Consider the following 10,333-nt stretch of genomic DNA (forward strand, 5'->3'; position numbering starts at 1 on the left):
ATTCTAAAACAATAATCTCACTTAGTACAATGCACTAGTAAAGAGTTAAGCTGGTAATTAACCGTTATCAGACGGATAGTTTGGGTTCTATCCCCACTGACTCCAGTGGACGTTCCCAGATACTAGTGTAACTAATGAGACGATGTAAAAAGCACGTAAAACCAACTTGCAAAACAAAATACCAGCTTAACTCTACACTTATATTATATATAATTTATTGTTTTTTCCAAGACAATCTCATGTATTACATGTAATTCATGTAATCCTGTAATCATGTAATCCACAATTTTATATCATTTTTATTAAATTTTAGATATTACGAGCTCTTTTTCTATCTTTATTATGCGGAGATCTTTTTAAAACAGCATTGCATGAGGGACATGAAACCGTTTGAGTACAACAATCCTTACATAAACCACCAGTTTTTTAAAAGCAATCTATATTCTTCTCAATTTCACATAAACAACAATTTCTGGTTGTTTTATAATTTCTACACTCTGTTTTTTAACTCATCTATAATTTCTCTTTTAATCTCTTCTCTTAAAGTTAATATATAAGTAGAATTAGAATTAGAATTAATGTTAATATTATCATCTTGATTAATATTATCCATGTAATTAATATTATCGTTAGAGTTAATATTATCTTTATAACTAATTCTTTTCTTTGAACTAATGTTATCCTTTGAATTAATATTATCCTTAGAATAATTATTATCCTCGGAATTAATATTATCCTTAGAATTAGAGTTAGAAGTAGAATCTTCAACACAAATACCATTGATTGATTTATAGCCACTTATTTACCCATTTTATCTATATGAAAAGATTGATAATGAAAGACTAGATTTGCAGGAGTGCCACATATTTATTTACAATTTTTGTCAGATTATTTATTAGGCCTCACTTATAATGGGCTAAAACTTCAAATAAATTTCGAGATTGATTTTTAGACTGGAAACACTCAGTTAAATATTCAAAGTCTAACTTATTAAAAGTAATATTGGTACACCTTTTTATCTAAAATCTGATCCTTCCTCAGAGCTAATTTATCTCTAATATAATTAACAAGATCATCACTAAGTTTTTCATTCTTATTATATAGTTCTTTTAAATCATCTCCGCCCTTTTTACTTAAAACCTTTGTGATTTTATTTATATGTTTTTCATATGAAACATCTGATTTGGTTTGGTCTTCCTCACTTTGTTTATCGGTTAAACCATTTCTCGGTTGAACACTAACAATATCATTGTCATTAACATTGTCATTATCACTACCCCACCCATAACTATGTTGAAACGTGGACGGAGTCCAATAACCATTAACTAATGTATTTGTTCTCTTTAACATATTACTTGCACCAGCTGTCACAAGACTTGCAGTTCTCATTATTTTATCTGGACTCTTATTATTATACATCATAACAGCTGTTCTGATAATTTCAAAAATAATCGATGTCGAATTAAAACAATTGGCTTTAACTATTTCTTTTGTTAAAACAACATTCGGTATTTCATTACCTTTGATGCAAGAAGTTTATTAAAATAGAATTCATTATTATCGAACTAATAATAATTCGATCTGTAGGGTTTTTCATTACGAGTTTTATATATGCAATAACTTTGTTTATCTCTTCTTTTGATAGTTCCCCTTTTAAACTAAGAGCTTTCATATCTAAGAAACCAACTCTTTAATCATATATCATAGTACAATTTCTTTAATAATAATAAAAGTATCCTCTTTCACACTATAATTATTATACCATAACCAAGTTCAGAAGCTATTCAAGCTGTGATGTTATAGTTGTTACTATTTAAGTCACAAATTATTTTATAGAAGTTTTGATTGCATTTATATATTTCGTAGAAATTGATAAATAGATCAGTTCCATTACTGTTTGTTATATAAATAGTGTCACAACTCATTCTTGCTGTAATAATTTTGAGCTGGTTTTTGACACATTACAATCATTTGAATGTTTTAATGTCCACCTTTTGTGAAATAATAAGCCATATCCTTTTTTAATTTATCACCCGTATCATCAAGAACAGTTACACTTCATGAATTGTGGCATATTTTTGATGTGATCATGTTTAAATCACTTGCATTTAATCCAGCATAGAGTTTTTTAGTTTCTGGATTGACCCAATCGCTTTCGTCTTTACATACTAAAATTATTTTAACTTGCTCTCTGACTTGTTTTTTAACTTTAAGTTTAACTTGTTCTTCAACTAAACTTTAACTTGCCAGTGAGATAAACTCACCTATGAGTTTGTCTTTAAGTGGTTTAATATTTTTTATCTCTTTAGGTTAATTTTCTTTTTTAGTATAAGGACTGAATCTTTCATTTGATATTTGATCTCCATATAGTTTTAAATAGTGTCTGACAAAAAAGACTTTCTTGTTCCGGTACCACCATAAACTATAGTATGCAATGGTGACTTTTGATGCAAATCATACCATACTTCTATCTACATATCCACCAAAATTCTCTCCTAGTTTTTTTATTTACTTGTTACTGAATCATATACTATGAAACAAAATATAATTATGAAAATAAAATTTATAATCACACTACCAGTCTACATTCTTTATATGCTAATTTTTGTATTATAAAAAAAGAAGATCTTAACTTTTGACGAATTAAATAAGATATTTAGTATTGATAATAGAGCTATTGGTAATATCAAAATAGAAGATATAGTTGGAGATACAAGTTTAATACAAATTGAAATAGTAATGAGAGATCAAAAACGAGATAATATTAATGAGATTTTTATTGTTATTGTTAATTTGCATCCAACTGATGGTACTAATTGGGTTTTAGTTATAAGGAGAGAGGGTGGTAAAACATATTACTTTGATAGTTTTGATGTTGAAACTCCACCATTATTCTCAGAAGAATATGTTGATTTAGGTTTTGACTTAAGAATACAAGAATATGATGAATCTTATTGTGGTGCATATTGTCTATGCATTGTCTATCGTATTGATAAAGGATATAGAATAAAAAGTGCTCTCAATATTTTAATAAACCAAGTTAAATATCCAGGGATATATAATGATGTTTTTTGTCTAAGTTCAAACAACAATCTTTAACAACAAACTTTAACAATCTATAGTGTATTGGATATTCAATAAATTGGATTTATTCAATTTGATTCAATTGATTCAATTTGATTCAATAAACAACAATCTTAACAACAAACTTTAACAATCTATAGTGTATTGGATATTCATATTCATTATTCTGATCTAATACTATTTTTCACTTTTTAAAAAACTTATTTCATTTTTCTTTTTTTCAAACTTATTTACAACCTAATTCATTTTTCTCTACTTCTCTTCTCAGAGGTAATAATTGGAAGTTGAGTAAAACTTTGGTACATTCACTTGTGTATTCTAAATCACAAACACTCCAATAGGCATAATCTCAGTCATCATCAGTGTTTGTCCCCTCGTCTAAAGTAATGTCAGCGATGCTAAAGTCTTTATATGGCAGTTTTTGCTTTAATGCAAAACCAAATAAGTAATTGGCGTCGATTTACCATATTAGCCTTTTGTCATGATTTATTATTGAGTTATGACTATAGGACTTCATCCATGTTTCACATTGTTATGATTTTGATCATTGTTATTACTATTCATAAATCTATTACCCATAATACCACATATGCTAACTCCTACAGCTCTAATTAAATCTTTATATTTATTTGTTTATCTTATATTGTATCTAATTCAACTTTACTTAGTTTTAGGAAGCAATCAAACTGTAACCAGGTAGACTAATATAATGCAAAGGATTGAATTTATATGTTTTTATGTTTAACTTAACAATTGTATTGAAACAGGGTTATAATTTTCTAACATCCTTCTCCATATAATCTAGTGTTAATTCTTTACCTGTTTTCTTACTATTATTTCTATTGAACTCATCAATTTCAGCTTGGAGTGATAGCTTAATTGTCATTGATGATTTGAATTCGTCTATTGCTAGATTATCTAATATAAAATTATGGCTATTTTCATCTTCAAAGTTTTCATAAGGATATATTGTTTTACTTTTAATACCATAGACTTTAGCCATTTTATCACGAGGAATTGTCATAAAACTGTATCTATCTATAAACTTTAATATGCTTTCGCTAAATATTCTACTTTTACCATTAGTAGTAGGTGAAACATCTACTCTTTTTTTACCTCCACTCTGTTCAAATAGCTGATTAAATAATAAATTGAAGTCATAACCTTTACCGATTTGAAAAACAACAGGAATGAAATTTTGTTGTCTATAGTTTAAATTACATATATTGCATGCAGGACCTCTATATCTACTTGTTTCCTGTCAGTGATCTCAAATCTTTTTCATACATGTTTTATTACATATATGGCGAGTTTTATTGGCTTCATGAGATAAATTATCTTTGCAATAAAATATTATTGTTTTGTTTAAATTAACACTAGGCTTTTTCTATCTATAATAGATCTTCATTTACTCTTTAATACAGTCTAAGCCAAAATACGATTCATAATTCGCATTAAAACTAAATCCAATAGCAATAGGTACATGTGTAGATATTATATAAGTATTATCACCAATCTTTTTATTAACACCTTCCATATAGCAATCAGTATCACTATAAAAAAACATTCTTCAGTTCTTTTTGTTTGTGATGTTTTTTGAATTTAATTTTTTTTAATTTAGAACACACAGTCTTTGGTTTGATTTGCGTGCAGCATTCATGAGTTTCATATTTATGTTGAGAGTTAAACCAGAAAGTACACTTATCACAAAACCAATACTTTGCATGTTTAGTATTAGGCCTTTCTAATAATAATTCTATTTTCTCAATTAAAGCACAGTGTTCATATCAGACTAGTATTCTTACATTCTTACAGCAGTTGACAAGTTGGAGCAGTTCACTAATCGTTCTACTCTCGCGTTACCATTTGCCGTAGGCCTATGGTGAAGAACGGCCGTAGGCCGATAAAACAATATGTTGATATTAAATTTATTCTGTATTTTCGTTAAATAATCATATAAATATTCATTATCTTCCCAGTCTTCGACTAAATTGTTAAAACATTTGTTTTCTTCAGTTGCATGATCACTTATTGGATATAATGCGGCTGTAATACATAGACGAAGACAATTAAACTTGTCACTTCTAATATTTAATATTGCTTTTGTTTTACTTCTCAAATTTTAATTCTTAAACCAAGTGGTAGTTCAGTAAGATCTCAGTGATGTCTTAGTTTTTTATACTTATTTGTATATCTGTTACACCATTAAACTCATAGTCATAGCCAAAACCTTTTTATGTATCTCTAGAATAATTATTCCATTGATTTAGCTATAGTTGATGATCTTTAGTCATATACTCTTCTGTTCTAAAATTTGCTTTAGTAGTCTTTTCCTCCTCAGACTCTCTCTTCTTATACAAACAATCAACGGTAATTTTAGGTTTATGTGATATAAATGGTTTGAATTCATCTAATATTTAGTCTACTGGTTCATTAGAATTGTCGATAAATTTTTTATTAGATTTAGCAATATATAGCTCTCGTTAATTAAATCTCGATTTAATATCATAATAGCTATATTCCAGTTATAGCTATATTCTTATCTCCAGTGTTTGTTCATATGAATTTGTAGACCGATATTATTTTCAAACTTTTTACCACAGACCCAACATGGTACTTCTGCTTTGAGCTCGGTTTCAGTTTTAGTATTGTCTTTGGTTTTAAGAATGTCATCATCTTCATGTGAATCATACACCCACTCACCCACTCCATTGATCTATCTGAGATTTCCTTTTTTGGTGGATCATCAATATCTCAAGTTTACGTTTTCTGCTTTAGACATCTCGTTTTTTAAGGACAAAAAACTATTTGAAAATATAAAAATTTGGAATGCCTACATCTGTAAAATGTTATAGTTGAAATGCTAAATCGTGGAGAAATTGTTGTGATAAATGTTTAGATAGTTTATTTGAATGTTATTTCTGTAATTATTACTTTAAGAATATAGATTATATAAATCATATGAATATGCATTATAATGATCCAATTCTTTAAATAACATCTAAATTGTGCAATATAAATCAACAAATCAGCGGGTTTAGATTTAAACAATTTAAGTGAAGATTATGTGTTTATATGCATGTTTAAAGATATACACGTACCAAAGTTAGATTTGACGGATATGTCGAAAGATTTAATATAGAGAATAATTGTTGACTTTGGCTGGTATTTCTTTTTTTTCAAGTTATCCAAAAAGTAGCTTCACAGATTTTTGCAAGTTGCTCTTACGTGCTTTTTAAACGATCTCATTATTTACCCTTGTATCTGGGGACGTCCACTGGAGTCAGTGGGGATAGAACCCGAACAACTCGTTTGATAGCGGTTAATAACCAGCTTAACTCTGTACTAGTGGATTGTACTAAATGAGACAAGAATTGATTGTTTTAAAATATATTGAAATGGGATTTAAGAGCAATATGTATAAGTAGTAGTGGATATATCCAATACTGTAGTAGTGGATAAAAAGGTGGTATCCAATCGAGCACGAAAAAGCGTTGAGTGCTTGGTTGGATACCACCCTTTATCCACTACTTCTAGCAAGAAAATCAATTGAAGTTTTAACAGCATAAATCAACAGAATTGTTCTACAGGCCACTAATAGAGCAAACAACCTCTAGTTAGTCAAATTGACGGGCTAATAAAAAGCTATTCAAAAAATTCCACCTTGATGTTATCATTCAAAAAAGTGGTTTGGAAATACACGAGCCTCTTTAAGGGAATTCACATCAAAATTTGAGTCAAATCCGGGACTGAAGAGCTTGTATTGAGAATTTCGGTGGATTCAAACATAAGAAATCATCGGTTTTTGCCGGTTTTATTTTCGCCAGAACCGATCAAAGCCCGTACATTTTTTGTCATTTTGATCATTTTTTGACGTTATTTAAACGTAAGAAGAGTCGTTTTTTCGCCGTTGAAAACCTTGTAAAGAAAAGCAGTCTTTGGCAGGATTCGAACCTACAAGCCCAATACTATTGACCGCTTTCTGATCCACTGCACGAGCTCTCACTTATGCTTACTGTTCTTCCATTGTATTTAAATCAATTTAAGTCTGACGACACTGACAAAAAACGACGCTAAACTTCTTGCATAAAAACGACAAAAAATACCGACAAAAACAATGATAATATACAGTTCCTACTTTAAAAACCGACAAATCGAGAACGATCGGCCAAAACCGATGCTTCATCAAAAATAAATGTGGATGCGGACGTCATGGACCGGAGGTGCACTGAGGGTGCCTCTTTTCTTTCTCTGTCTTCCTTTCTTTCTTTCTCTTTTTTCTCCTCTTTCACATTTTCTCTGTCTGTCTCCATCTCTCGCACAACCAACACAAACCCCTCCGAACTAAAACTACCACCAAAAATAACTCAACCAAACCCACCTTTTTGCTTCCATCCACCAGAAAAGGATTCAAATTAAACAACCACAACCAACGAAATCATCATAACTAAATGTAATTCATACACAAAGTACGGTTTATAATATGGAGCAAAATACCACATAAGAGATTGAAATCAGCAATGCCTTGCTAAGTGAATACCTTCCATCATTCATACATACAATTTTGAAGACCCTCATCCCTTTTCGTTCCCGAACTAATCAACAACAAACCGAATTCGAAATAAAGGAAGAGGAGTCTCATAACAATTCGAAAAAGACAATAATTGGGAGCTGTACTTACCCTTAAAATTCTCCTAAAGATGTGCACGATTTTTTTTAATGCAGAAGCTTTCAAAACTAGGTTTTAGGGTAATTTTTAACGGAAAAACAATTCAAAGTGACAGCTAAACGCGTTGATTTTTGGCTAATTATTTGTAACAACGCATCTTTAACCAATTGTTATAAGACCTCATGGTTCAAATATTAAATCCGAGATTATCTATAAGAATAATTATGATGTAAAACGGTATCGCTGGGCCCAAATACTTCTTGAGGGAAACAGAAACTAAGCAAGGATTGTTGGACCAAGTTTTTTTGGTAAATGCAAATTAAGATGACAACTGGGGCAAACTGGTAATATTTGAGTATCACAGTTCATAAAAGCTTTAAATATCTTTTCCGAGTCTGATTTCTCTACATTTCACTTTTGTTAAACTTAAGTTTTAATAATCTTTCTTCAAGCTTATTTTCAACTATAGTTTGTGATTTCAACTATTTTAAACCTATCTAAGTTTTGAAAAGATTTCGGGGCAAAAGTTTAGAACCCCAGTTAATTGAAAAGGATTTTATATTGGCAACAGAGAATTGCTTTCCTTTAGGGAAAGTACAACGAACCCGAAACGTACTCTAGTGATCGGATTAGCGGCACGGCAAGTTAGTGAGTGGAAGAATTCCAGAAAATTAAGAGGAAACACTGAAAAGAATACACCGCATTATTCAACAAAGAGCGGGACTACAGCAAGTTGATAAGACCGAATTATTATTCAACAGAGGGAGAGATAAAGCGAGTTGCTGGGATTGAAACCTTATTCAATAGCGGGAAGACATACAACAAGCTGCTGGGAGTGCCTGAGTTCAGTGCAAAGATAAGTTTCAGTGGTCGGAGGTTGTGTGGTGGTTGTTTGAGTTGCAAGATCTTTCTAAAAGGAGGTATTCAGAAAGTGTTCAAGTGAGAAGTGCAATGAAATATCAGTTGTATCAGGTTATTTCAAAACAAAAGTTTATGTGACAACCGAAAACTGGGGCAGAACTTTCGAAACTTTGCAGTTTTCACCGAAACAAGGTAGGCATCAAAACTTAATGCAGTTTTCGGTTCAAATAATTTAGTTTTGTTTATTTTTCTATTCAAGAATAGTTAGATTGTCTTGCTCTGCTACCTGAATCACTAATCAAAAGTTTTCTTCATTATAGAAAATAGATGCATTAACACTATAAATGACCATGTCGGACTAAAAGACAAATTAAAGGTATAATTTTTATCACTAGCAGCAAATTTTTATAAAAATGAAATAGTAAAGTTGCCCAATTAATTTGAGTCAAAATCGCAGTGAGGTTCTGATAATTTTTACGGCTAATTGACCCATTTTGAGCTGCTGGAGAAGCTGAAGAAATGGAAATAAGCTGAACTTGCAAGCTCTGGGGGAACGAATAGCGAACTATTTAAACGGCCGAACTATTTTGATTGAACGGCTCCGATTTGAAAAATCAGCAATCGCGTTTTGTCAAACATTACCGCAGAACATGAGTGATAGCTGCGATGATACGGTTACAGTTTTTTGAAATCATTACAGCAAAAAACTGGTTTTATCCGCAGACGGCCACCGCATCGTGTTGAACAACCAGGCTAAAAAATAACAGATTTTCGCGGGATTTGAATCAATTAGCACACCAAGTGTACCCAGAGGAGTCACAAGATATCCGTGACCAATTAGTACTCGAGGTTTTTCTTGAAGGAATACATCACAGTCAAGTTGGGTTAGATCGAATAAAAGCATAAGAAGATAAAGGTAGGACTGGGGACAAATCGCTAGAAAGAGCGTTAAATCTGGAATTGCTGCCATTAGACACGATGACTAAAACAAATCCCTAGTTGATGCGGTTATTGAATCGGTTCAGACAATAGCGGGAGCTCTTTATAGCATTTCTTGCGAAAGTGGTGATATCAGCCAAGTCTGGGTTAACACACGATGCTGGTATCAGGGACAAAACATTTTCAATCAAAACAATAACAGACTCAATTTTGTGGAAAATGAAGAAGAAATTCGTAATAGAAACTGTAAAAGAAACTATAAGGATACATGTAGTGCAAACAGACAGAAAGAGCACAGAATTAAACAGTGTCGAAAAATTTGTGCGGAAATTTGCAATACTTAATACGGTGCCGCCCTAACAGAAAACCTAAACAAACCACAGAAACAGCAAATGTTATCAAACACTATTCAAACAACACGACGAATTGTTATATTATACAAATATTCCTACAAGTTTATATGATAGTGGGGCTAGTTGATGGTTCCAGTAGTGTATCCCCTATCAGTTTTCAAATGCTGAAAAAAATAGGAGATGCAAAATGAATAGTCCCATACGTCAATAGATCAGTTAAAATCTTAGGAAGAGTTGGACATTTAGTTCAAATAAAACCCAATCATCCCTGATTCCTCCACGGTTTTTTTAGTCACTAAAAAAGCATGAATCAATATTACTGGGCTTAGACATTCTTACTGATCAAAAGTGCACATTGAATTTGGGTGAAATGATATTACTTTACGGTCGGGACAAAATAAGTATTCCGCTTATTACTCAAATACTA

Source organism: Convolutriloba macropyga, chromosome 7 (genome assembly GCF_964194025.1).
Source record: "Convolutriloba macropyga chromosome 7, txConMacr16.3, whole genome shotgun sequence".
Classification (NCBI taxonomy): Eukaryota; Metazoa; Xenacoelomorpha; order Acoela; family Convolutidae; genus Convolutriloba; species Convolutriloba macropyga.